This window comes from Protopterus annectens, chromosome 2.part1 (genome assembly GCF_019279795.1).
Source record: "Protopterus annectens isolate FY-2018-M chromosome 2.part1, PAN1.0, whole genome shotgun sequence".
In the NCBI taxonomy this organism is placed as follows: domain Eukaryota; kingdom Metazoa; phylum Chordata; order Ceratodontiformes; family Protopteridae; genus Protopterus; species Protopterus annectens.
The window spans coordinates 1,629,608,329-1,629,621,472 of NC_056729.1; the positions used below are offsets into that span (position 1 = coordinate 1,629,608,329).

Consider the following 13,144-nt stretch of genomic DNA (forward strand, 5'->3'; position numbering starts at 1 on the left):
TCTTTCAGAGGGGAGAGGGTATTTGGCAGAGGCAGCTGCTACAGCTTTGGGGCCCTGTGAAATGGTTTCAGGATCTGCAATAGGAGCCTTATACAAATGGAAGTGTGTGTCCGGGACCCTGTAATATCTGTCGGGCTTGGCAGGGGCCGGAGGGAGAGAATCAGGGGCAGTACAGGCATCATTATATGCATCATCAACAACTGTTAGTACTGGAGGAATGGCTAAAGGCCTATGCTGTGGTAAATGTAAAAAGGTCCTTAGCCTTTTCCTTGAATCTGAAAAATCCTGGCCCTGCCATTGAAAATGTTCTCTCATAGCATGTAAGGTTTCCCCAAAAGAAAATTCTTCAGGAGGAGAGGCAGAAGGAATGGAGTCTTCTGCATCAGAATCCTCATAAGGAGAATATGGGCCTTCCGGAGGGTCTGAGATATCTGAGTCATCCGAGGAATAGTCTGTAGAAACAGGATCCGGGGGGTTCAGTTCTAGGCCTCTTCTCTAGAGGGGGTTGAGAGGCCCTGTCTGGGTGAGGTTGGGATCCCCTGATCAAAGAAATGAGATCCTCAGCCAGGCTGAGCATTTGGGAACTAGATGTAGGCCTGTGTGAGGGAGTTTTAGCAGGTAAGGCCTTAGAAGATTTAGCTGCTTTAGCCCTGGAAAAGGCCTTGATAGACATAGATGCAGGGGGCCTAGCAGCTCCACGTGCAGGGGTAGATATGTCTAAAGGAATAGTATCTGATAAATCCTGGGTGCCTGCTACAGCAGGGGTAATTTCAATAGCAGATTCAGCCATGCTCTGTGAGGCCTCTGCTATCGGCTGTATGCTTTCGGCCGAAGGGAGGACCGAGGACTCGGTTTCAGCTGAAACCGAGACACTTGCGGTTGGCTTAACCGTGGTTTCAGCCGAAACCGCGGACTGCGAGTGTCGGTCCTTTTCCTTATGCTTTTTAGCTATTTGTGAAGTCGGAGTCTCCGACGGCATTTTGTATGCAAAAGCGGGACCAAAAAACTCCTCTGCAAACTCCGACCGACGTCTAAGTGTCCGTCGGTTGAAGGAAGCACAAGCTAGACAAGCTGATACGTCGTGGTCTGGGCCTAAACAAGGAAGGCAGTAAGAGTGGAAATCCTTATGAGGTATTTGTTTCCCACAAGTTAAACAATTATTTACTTTTTCTGACATCGGCTGAGGCAAGAAAGAATCCCCAACGGGGTACTTAGCTTTTTAGAAGTCTTCGGTAGTAGAAATCTCTGGATCTGACCGACCGGCACTTGCGAACAGCTTCTGCTTCGGGCACCACGCGGCAAGAAAGACTGAGGAAAATGGCGTCGGCTGATGCCTTTATACCCAATACACAGCAGCTATGACGTCGGGTGAAATGTGACATCAGCCGAGGCCAGACCCAGACTTTGGAATCCGGCCGACCGAAGGGCTGCCTGAGGCAGGACAACCCATATGTTAGGACTGCAGATGCATCCTTGAAGGACATCTTAGGAGGGGTGTACACAATTAAAGAACAAGTAACACCAACAACAAATGGGGAAATGGCCCTAAGCTACTCACAGAAATCACCATATTGCATTTAATTCAGTTATATGCAATATGAAATAGAAGTTATGTCCTTACCATAACGTTCCATGAGGAGTGTTCATCTCGCCTTTGTTCTTACACATGGGTTCGGAGCCGATCCTCGGCTCCGTGCCGGCCTCTTGCAAGCTCTGCATCGAGAAGAAGCTCGAGACAATCTAATACCCACAATCCCCCTCTGCCTATACCTCAGATCTAGTTTGCAAGCAAACCAATCTCCAGAGAGAGAGCACATTCATGCTTACATCACATATGCACAGAAATAAGAGTCTATACATAACTATATATATATATAAAAGAACAAATAGACATATATATATATATATATATATATATATATATGCCAACTATGTACACAACATCTGCAAAGCTGTAGCAGAATGTTCCCGGCCAGGCATCAAAAGAACGTTCTTCTTCAGGGCGGGAGGGTGGGAATGTAAGAACAAAGGCGAGATGAACACTCCACATGGAACGTTATGGTAAGGACATAACTTCTATATGTGATAGTGTTCAATCTCGCCGTTTGTTCTTACACATGGGTAGCGTCCCTAGCTCCTTGTTCCTGAGGAACTCACGGAAGGACGTTCTTGAGCACAGTGGAACCAAAGGTTGCCCTGTCCCTAGAAGCTTTGTCTACCTTATAATGAGAAATGAATGTATGTGGCTTAGACCAAGTAGCAGCCGCACAAATAGCGTCTAGTGGTAGGCGGGCTGCATGAGCCAGAGATGTAGACACTGACCTTGTGGAATGTCCTTTGGGTTTGTGTAAGAGAGTTAGATTTGAGGAATCATAGACATAGATTATACAACTGCTAGCCACTTAGAAAGAGTTCTTTTGGTAACCGCTAGTCCTTTCCTGCTATTGGCAAAGGCCACAAAAAGTTGATCAGTTTTTCTGTGATCTTTTGTTCTATCCAAGTAAAATCTTAGTTGTCTGTGTACATCTAATTTGTGCAACATATACTCCATCTTGTTGGAGTGATTTTTGAAGAAAGTGGGTAATTCAATGGACTGATTAATATTGTTAATAGAACACACTTTAGGGAGGAAGGATGAATTAGTTCAAGAGAAACTCTGTCAGAGTGAAAGATCAAATAAGGGTGCTTGATGGAGAGAGCCTGAAGTTCAGATACCGCCTAGCGGAAGTAATGGCTACCAAAAAGAGAGTCTTCCAGGACAAAAATTTTAATGGGCAAGAAGAGGCAGGTTCAAAGGGGGGCAACATTAATTTAGATAACAACAAGTTTAGACTCCAAGGTGACGTAGGAGATCTGACTGGTGGTCTAATATGAAAAAACCCTTTTAAAAAGGCTTTGCAAAGTCTGTGGGCCATAACAGGAGCCCCACATTCTTCCACATGGAAATTTGAAATGGCAGCCAATTGAACCCTTAGTGTAGCAGGAGAAGCACCCTGATGGAATAAGTCCGTTAAAAACTCTAATATTTTATTCAAAGGAGCTATAAAAGGATCCACTTGCTGTGTATTCGCCCAGAATACAAATCGCTTCCATTTACTAGAATATGTTTTAGTAGTGGAAGCTTTATGAGAAGCCACCAATATATTCGAACTGCTGGCGAAAGAAGATCAGACCTGGCTAAGTTGGGAATTGGAGCAACCAAGCTGCTAGATGGAGGGACCGAGCGGGATGGGGAACCCCTGACGAGTGAGTCAATAGATCTGGCTCTGGGTCCAGAATCCAGGGTTCCCGAATGCAGTGTGTCTTCAGGAAGGGAAACCAAATTTGACGAGGCCAGAATGGGGCAATGAGGATTATTGTCCTGTGAAGGTTTCTGGCTTTCTGGAGAAACTTTGATATCAGGGGAAATGGAGGAAATGCGTAAAGGAGTCCCGGGGGCCAATCGTGAATCAGTGCGTCCCTGGGGACTTCCCCTGGAGGGGGTAATAGGGAAAAGTAGCTCCTGCATTTGGCGTTCATTGGAGACGCAAACAGATCGCAGGAAGGCTGGCCCCACATGCGAAAAATCCTTTTCGCCACTGACTGTTTTAGGGACCACTCATGCGGTAACAGAATTGCTCTGCTCAGCCTGTCGGCTATGACGTTGGATGACCCCGGGATGTGCGTTGCTATTAGAAAGCGACCCATGGACTCCGCCCACTGCCAGATTCTCATGGCCTCTCTGCATAGCTGATAGGACTTGGTTCCCCCTTGCTTGTTTATGTACCAGACTACCGACATGTTGTCCGTCTGAACTGCAATAGTTCCTAGAGGAAGAAGGGGAGCAAAGTGTTGCAACGCTAGAAACACTGCCCTCAACTCTAGAACATTGATGTGCAGATTGTACTCCAAATTGGTCCATTCGCCTTGGACTGTCTGTCCCTGAAAGATGCCCCCCCACCCTATCAGGGAAGCGTCCGTGGTCACCGTAACTGTAGGCGTGGGTAGCACAAATGGTCTCCCCTTGGAAAGGTTGCACGTTTGAAGCCACCAGTTTAGATGTGCCTTGCATGTTTTTGTTATAAGAATCTCGTGTGTTAGAGGTAGTTGTTGAAACGACCATTGTGCAAACAGTAGCCATTGAAGGACTCTCATGTGCAGCCTTCCCAAGGGTATTGCAATGAGGGAGGCTGACATGAGTCCCAAAACCTTCAGTACCAGTTTTGCTGGAGATTTCCTTGACAAAAGTAGAAGACGTAAAGCGCCTGAAGTGATAGTATCCTTTCTGGGGGAAGTCTTAGAATTAACTGACGTGTGTTTAATTCTGCTCCTATGAACAAAATATTTTGTGATGGCTGAAGCAAGGATTTTCCGAAGTTCACGGAAATTCCTAGGTGAACACACAGTTGAAGAGTAAAGTCTCTGGCCTGTAATAGTTGACGCTGGGTGGTGGCAGAAAGGAGCCAGTCGTCCAGATACGGAAACACCTGAATCCTTGGCGTCTCAAGTGAGACGCTACCACTGCCATGCATTTGGTGAAGACCCTGGGGCTGAGGTCAGACCAAAGGGCAGGGCTCGAAATTGAAAGTGACTGGCCTCCAGCCGGAAGCGCAAATGATCTCTGGATGCCCTGGCCATTTTGATGTGGTAGTATGCATCTTCTAGATCTATTGAGCACATCCAGTCGTCCTTCTGTAAGAATGGAAGGATCGATTGAAGCGTGACCATTCGGAACTTTTCTTTCCTGACGAAGGTATTGAGGTAGCTTAGGTCCAGGATGGGCCTCCAGTCCCCTGTTTTCTTTGGAACTAAAAAGAACCTTGAGTAAGTCCCGAATCCTTGCTGGTCCGCTGGGACTGGTTGGATGACTCTTTTTTCTAGCAGCTTTGAAATCTCTATAGCTGCTGGCTCTCGCAGATGGGGCGGTACATCTGGGAGTCTTTTCTTTGGAATGGGATGGGATGGGATAGAAAGGGTATGTTGTAACCTCTGGTAACCACGCTTTTTACCCACTTGTCTGTAGTTACATTTTGCCAGGCCTGAGGGTATAAAGCTAAGCGACCCCCGACTGCCTCCAGAGCAGGACAGTCGGGCCTCCTCTCAGGAGTGCTGGAAAGGTTTACCAGGGAGTGTATCCCTGTCACCTTGATGTTGCGGACCCCCTCTGCCGCCTGGGCGGCGTCTTCCACCTCTGCCCCCTCCTCTGCCTCTAGAGGGGGCATCTCCCTGTGTGCCTGGGAAAGATCCTTGGGGTTTTCGAAACCACATTTTTCCACCACGTTGCCCTTTGGGGTACGGTCTGGTTGGGGTGGAAAAACGGACTCCGACAGCAGACAGAGTCTTTCCCTCCTGTTCACACCGGGTAAGGGTCTCCTTTACTTTGGGGCCAAAGAGAGTGGCACCGTCAAATGGGGCGTTAGTAAAGGAAGACTTGAAGGCTTCCGCAAAGGAACATAAGCGCATCCAGGATTATCTGCGAAGAGCAATCGCTGAAGCTGCTGCCCTACTCGAACCTTCGGCTGCGTAGGAAATCAGCCTCATGGACAAGTTCACAATGGATGTAAGGGTATTAAGTTGCGCCGTCACTTTGTCTGAGACAGCAGCATCTGTAGTACCCTGGAGGGTATCTCCCAACTCTTTGACTAGATCCCTCTGTAGACGTGTAAAATGGGTCAAATAGTTCAGGGATTGCATGGAAAAAGCCGCTGAACTAAAAATGCGCTTCCCGTACCTATCCATCGTCCTAGAATCTTTATTAGGGGGATGGACAGATGAGGAAGACTCTGACATCTCCTTTTTCGTGGCCGCTGCCACCACCATAGCGTCCACTGGAACTCCTTTTGTTAAGTAGGTCTTGTCCTGAGGTGCCGTGATGTATTTATTGGGTTTCCTTGGGACTGGTTCCACTGTGTCAGGAGCCTCCCACGCCCTTCGAGCAATTAGTTCCATTAATTCGTCGAAGGGAGGAGTGACCCAGGAGGAAGAAGGGCGAGCACCAAATGCCTTCAGCAAAACTGACTCATCCTCAGAAGGGGGAAGGGACTGCCAGTCACCTCTCTGTTTCAGGATCTCCAATATGTCCGAAAAAGAGACATCTTCTGAAGGTGACTTAGGGACCCTTCTGACTCATCTAAGTCAGTATCAGATGTCAAGGATTCTTGTGGAGAATCCAAGTGTCTCCTCTTACACAATCTTTTTCCTAGGGACTTCTTGTGGGGAGCATCCGAAGAAGCCTCCGAGGAAGAGGGGCACCCTCCAGGGGTGGCTGAGACACTGGTGCCCGACGCTTGGATGTGGCCGTGGGTGCAGAGGAGGATAACGCCCTTTATGGGGAGGAGAGGTTGCTTCCACTGATGTGGTTGTCTGGGTAGACAACACCTTCCTCATTAGGTCGAACGCCCGGGTCCCGCATCGAAGAATCTCCGGTTCGAAGAAATGGGAAGAATCCCGACACAGGCACCGAAGGCATCGACCCCGAGGACGGAGCCGAATCGATCCGCGCCGAGGCCCCGAGGGGAAGAGTCGGAACCGAAACTTCGGTTCGACTCTCGGCCCCGGAACCAAGGACAGATCGTCGGCTCCGAGACTCCGGTATCGGGTCCGACGGAGTCGAGGTGAGAGGAACAGACCGAGAAAAAGACGGTTCTGGACCCGAGGGCTCCACAATCAGAAGATCAGCCTCTTCCGGCTCCAAAGACTGAACAGGTCTCGGAGGAGGAATGGATGGAGACACCGGGAGGCCTTCAAGTTTCGACACCAACTGGGTGGAAACCGAAATAAGTTTGGACAGAGCCGAATGCTCCAATAACTTCTGCACCACACGATCCACATCGGTATCAGAGAGTTTGGAAGAAGAACGGGTCGAAGGAACTGAAGACGGAGCCGACCTCAATAAGGTCGAAGGAGGGAGCTCCATCACCGGTTCCAAGACTCGAGGCTCAGGAACCGATACCAGTTGAACATTCGGCCCCGAAGTCTGTGGAACCGGTGATCTAACTTTTGCTGAAGAACTCGGAGCCGATGACTTGGGCTCCGACGTCTTCGATTCCTTAGAGGATTTCGATGCCTGGTCAGAAGCATCCAGAGCCTCCTGAAAAGAAGGTTTTAATAAACCTCTGTCCATGAGTTTCCTGCACCTATCTGTCATGACCCTCCCACTAAAAGAGTGACAGATAGAACAGTCCTCTTGCAAGTGGAGAGGGCCAAGGCAGTAGACGCAGGAACTATGGTTGTCAGTCACTGACATTTTCTGGCCACACTGACAATGCTTAAATCCTGATTTTACCTTATCAGACATTTTACAAGAAAAAGACAAGTCCAGTATTATAGTCAAATCCGAGAAAAAAAGTGTCAAATCCGGTTTAAATGTCAAATCCTTTTTAAATTTAAGAAGGGTTGTAGGCCCCGAAAAACTCTAACCGATTAATAAGATTAACGGTACCGAGAATTTAACCCACTCAACACACAATCACTCAGTATATCAAGTTATATCAAATAGAACAAAAAAATCCAATAAAATATAACAAATTAAGTTATATCTTAGCTTTAGATGCTCGAGCTAGCTCCCAGCGATGCGAACGCAGCAGCGGCAAACTAGATCTGAGGTATAGGCAGAGGGGGATTGTGGGTATTAGATTGTCTCGAGCTTCTTCTCGATGCAGAGCTTGCAAGAGGCCAGTACGGAGCCGAGGATCGGCTCCGAACCCATGTGTAAGAACAAAAGGCGAGATTGAACACTATCACATTAAGATGTTTAAACAACAAATCTGAGATAACAGCAAGGAAAGCTGTCAGAATACTGGAAGTAATAAAACTAAATAACAGGTCATTATTATCTCTTGTTACAGACAGCTGGCATGAGTCCATTCTAAGTATTGTGTACAATTCTACAGACTGCATATCTGTAGGGACAGTTGTCTATTAGTATATCAAATGGCAATTAGTTTGAAAACATTTTTGGGTGCGAGAAACTTTTGAAAGCTTTTAGTTTCAAGTGCTCTTTGTGAGACTGTGCGAGTATGATAAGAGGGACGGGGGTGGGAACAAGCGTTTGAGTGTTTCTGGTTTAGAGTTAAAATGAGGGCTAAGTTATAGATTTAGTAATGAGTGTACGTGTGCATGTCTTGGTGGGTTTTAGTGAATGTTTCTTGGTTAGGGTTAGAATTAAGGTTAGGAGTTAGATTTAGTGTTGTACATGTTTGATGTTGCATATATATATATATGTGTATGTGTGTGTGTGTGTTTTGTGTAGTGGCATTGTTAGGGAAAGGGGATATTGTACATTAATGTGTAGGGTGAGCTGTTTGGTTGTACTGTTCTGCTAGCATACTGTTTTGTACCTAAACTGTTCTTGTTATTAGACTGCTGTTGTTGTTAGACTGTTACTTGCTGCCTTGGTCTTTGCTTGCTATGGTATAACTGTTACTCAAACATTTTATGTGGTCAAATCTCTGCTTTCAAGTTATTGTTGTATTATATAGTACCAATATTACTACATGGCTCCCATTTAGCAGTAGCTACGTAAGCACCCCTCTCTACTTATTGCTTTAGTCAGTTTCATATTTTCACTAATATTATCACTTTCCTGGACAAGCAAAAATGACATATTCTATCAAACAAACCAATTCAGAGTTCTACTCCCTTATTAAGGGATGTATAGAAGAGACCACTCTCATCACCACTGATACAATCATAAATTCATAACTAAGCCAGTAGTGTGGAATACCCATATAAATCAACACTATATGAAAAAGGAAAAAGGTCATCACTCTTTGTCACAAAAAGTTCCATCTTCCACACCAAAAAAGTAAATTAAAAGTATTAAGCAAGACCCTAAAGTGCACAATTAAAGATGAAAAGCAAGTTATAAACTTAGAAATGATTTCAGTAATAAGGACTACTTTATTTATTTACTTATTTGCTCATTTATTTTCTTTGTTAACTGGGGTAGACAATTACCCAAATGGACCTTTTTCAGGTTCCGAATGAGGTCACAATAGATTACGTAAAAGAATGTAGTTACCAGTTCTCCACCACTTCCACTTTTGTAGCACTACACTTAAACCAGGAAGAATATCACCCATCTCCACAGTTCATCCACCTTCCTTTCATATCCTGAACATAACACACAGTCACTACTCTCTGCTATACATATCACTTCTCTCTAACTTTACTAGGTTCCCTACTCCCCCCCCCCACACTTTTCTACATGCTGAAAAACTTTACTGAAGGCAGGTCTTTATAGGAATATCCAATGTGGGGATCAGGCGTGAGCCAGGAGGATAAGTGAATAGAAAGGGAGGTGCAGTGGATCTGGAAAGGAATGGGAACAAGGAAGAGTAGAAGACAAAAGCAATGTGCACTTCTTATTCTAGTGAAGAATGTAAAAGGTACTCCTCTTAGGATTAGTTGCCATGGTTTGCTTCTAACTGACACTAGTACAATGATAAATCTCTTACTCAACACATCACCCACCTTTGGAATAGACTCCTACTGCACATCAAATACTTCATAGAAAGCCTTAAAACCAAACCTTGATAGCTGAATGCATAATTATGAATTTATTTCTGACACTGATGCTTATGATATCCTATCTAAAAGGAACTCGTCCAGCCTTACTGGGCCCACTATGAAGAATCATGTCTTGTTTTACTGACATATGATTATTCAAACCCAAAATATTTACAGCCTTGAAAAGTCACTATTCAAAACAGCACCACTCCAAAGGTTGCATAACACAATATTTGTGTAAGCAGGTACCCCCCCACACACACACACACCCTCTAATGAGTAGGGCAAATCCACGCACCCCACTGAACTATATATACCAACTCTGAGATTGCACAAACATGGAGAAGGAAAACATGAAAACACAATACTCGCTTTCTCAGTCATCTCAGATTCTGGTTGCCATGATAGTAGAGTTGTCATCTATTAGGTTAGATATTCTGAGTGTTGCTCAACTATCCAGGGACAAATATTAGGGCTCCTATCTTTACCATTACAAGGGTGATGTGGCTAGGCTTCCCCATTGCTCTCTAGCCCTAAGCATAATATAAATCTATGAACATATGAACCTATAAAATATAAGGAGATATTATTTCACAGAAAGTGTGGTGATGAATGTAACAGTCTTCATGGAGCAGTAGTATTCAATTCAAGGAAACATTGGAAATGCATAAGAAAATTCTAAAGAGATGTAGAAGAAACATAATATTACTTTTGTAGGTCCAGCAAGTAGAAACAGCACAGAATGTTTTGTTTCTAAATAGCATTTTAAACACTGGAGCTAAGAACAAGAGACTCAATATTTCATATTTTGATAAGCAAATATTCATGGGAAAAACAAGGATACCAGTCTTAAATATCCTGTATCATCATCCTGAGGCACTCCACAACAAAGGAATCTTCAGAGAGGGAATTATTGGATGTTTCTGAAGAGAGGACTTCTGAGACAATGATCTAAATAAACAATGACAAAGGGAGTAGGATAATTCTTTTTAAAAATAAATAAGTAAATAAATAAAAATAATGAAAGGTGGCCTATTTGGAAGCATATCATGGTAAAACAAGTTCAGGTTACATAGAAATTTATACGTCCACTTCCTATGCAATGAAAAAAATGACAAAAGAAGCTATTTTGAGGTGAGTTAGCATTTTTTTTTCAAGCAAACTGATAAAAAATTGTTTTTTTTCCCATAACATTTTGGTCACTATATAACGAGAAGAAAATGTTCTCAAAATCTAACACTGTGGTATCTGCCCCCAATGGCTCTGCACAGTCCTAGGAGAGTCCTTGCAACATGGTCTTCATCAAATCTGACCACTGAAAACAAGGTCAGCTCTCAGTTGGAAAAGGAGAGATCAAAAACTCCTATGGACAATGTCAAATGCTACCCTTGAAGTAGGAGGACCAAGACTCTAGCCTGTGACCAGTTGTTGTTTGTCTTTCGTCTTTTTCCCGGTAAGGGGTTGCCACAGCGGAACTCTGGTCCGCTAATGATTGGCAGTAGATTTTTACGAAACGCCGAGGTGCCAGCTTGACTCCCAACCTTCAACGAAGGCATGCCCATTTACGCACACATGTCTTTCGAATGCTACCCAACTGCGGGGAGGACATGCAGACTCCACACAGAATGCACTCCCAAGCCAAGCCGAGAATCGAACGGGAGAACCTCTTGCTGTTAGGTAACAACGCTACCGCCATACCACCACGGCATACACTCTAGCCTGTGACCAGTGCTAGTGAAATAAAATGGTCAGCTATTATTTCCAATCAAGGTTTATACTCATCAGTGCAGGGTAAGGATGAACTTGTGTTCCTTTACATGCCCCACAGATCAGGTGGCCATAAGAATGAAGACACAGAGCACAACTTGTCACTTGTAAAGTCAATCAATTTTTGTTTGTTTGTTAACCAGGAAGCTGGTGTAATACATGATCCTTTCTAGCCATGATTTGAGCCTATAGCAAAAAGTTATACAAAATAATAGAAGTCACTTTGTCAAGTATACACAGAAGTCAACATACTGCATTTAATTCTGTTTTAAAGGCACTTAACATGGAAGACTGATCGAGAAATAACATTTCAAGCATCTAATCAAAATCTAAACCCCACTGATCCATAGTAAAACACAGACAAAACATAAAAAAGTTGACAATGTGAAGGCAAATGAAGGAGAAGAGGGGGAGGCAAATTAATTCACCTAATAACTGGTTGAGAAAATAATATAAGACATACTTTATAATAAAGCAGATTAATGCATCAAAGACCTTTTTAACAGGTTCACATGTAAATAATAAGCAATCAGTCTACAGACCATTAAAAGCCTATTCAATAAACTGTACTCAAAAGTTTCCTCCAGCATTAAAAAGGGCAACACAAGCTAAACCAGTGGAGAATATGAAGCTGCCCATCTAGTTATCTAGGTTTACCTTGAAGGCAGCATAGCTGTCACTGTACTTAACATACAGTGGAAGTTTATTCTGGAGGTAGTGAATATGTTGAGATATGAATCTATCATGCCAATGTATTTTGTTTGCATGTTAATGAAGGTTTAGGTCTTTCAACCAGCTATTTGAGGAACCATTTGTAATGTGATGGAATAAGAGGTCATGGAGAAATGGATCTTTAATGACTTAAAAAGGAAAACACAGTCCCTCATGGAGGAGTCTATAACAGACTAAATGCAAGGAGAGGGTGGGCTGCCAGTCAGCCTGGATAACTGAGGATCTTTAGGCTAGTGATTGTTTTAGTTAGGAATTTGTGAGGTCTGTCAAAGTGAGTGATAGTTTAGACAAGCCTATTTCAAAAGGGACACTATCTTCAATTGTGTCTTTAATAACAAATGAGTAAAGGTGAATTAAAACTTACCTGGATCTAGAGAAGATGCCTTTGGAAATTTAGATGTGCCAGAAGGATGTGTAAACTACTGCAGAGATAAGATAGTCAACTAAAGTTCATAGGCCCTTCTCTCATCCAGTAATCAAGGAGCCTGAATCCTCACCACTGACACTGATGAGGGACATCCACTTGGAACAAAGATAGGTAAACACAGTATTTCCAGATGCAACTCTCTGTACCAAGCACATCTTTCCTTAAGAGCACACAGGGAACACACACAGTGCAGGGTCTGGGATTCCCTCTCCTTCTCTCTCCAGGCCCCTAATAGGACTCCCCAAGGCCCCTAATAGGACTCCCCACCGACACAGCTATAGAGATGAGTCCTCAGCCTAGTGTCCCAAGCCAATTCCCTCACCACTTTCTCTGTGAAACTAGTGCTCTGTGTCTCTGCTCCAAGTAGCTGACACACACACTCTTTTGAGATTTGGTTTTACAAACACACACACACACACCTGAGAAAGGCGGGCACAGATTTACTAGCTATGCCCCTCTGGCCAGACTATAAGGTAGTTACTGTCACCAGGACACTCCAAAGCCAGCTACTCTACGGCTCTTTACAAAGGTACCCAATTATACTGAATAAAATTAATACTAATACAAATGGTAGTGTTTGACCAATGCAGTAAGGATTTCAGGAGTGGCCACAGTGTCACCAAATAAATATAAGCACTCTCAAAGATTAAAATAATCTCTAAAGGACCAGACACAATGAAAAGTTTCAATATATTTAATAATAAATAATAAAAGACCATGAAAATACTA

At 44.0% G+C, this 13,144-nt stretch overlaps 1 protein-coding gene across 1 annotated transcript in view; it reads right to left on the reverse strand.

The window, feature by feature from the left end:
- The window catches only part of LOC122795001 (uncharacterized oxidoreductase YjhC-like), a 1,313,984-nt gene that overhangs the window by 874,354 nt on the left and 426,486 nt on the right, over positions 1-13,144 (reverse strand). The gene's annotated exons all lie outside the window — the stretch shown is intronic.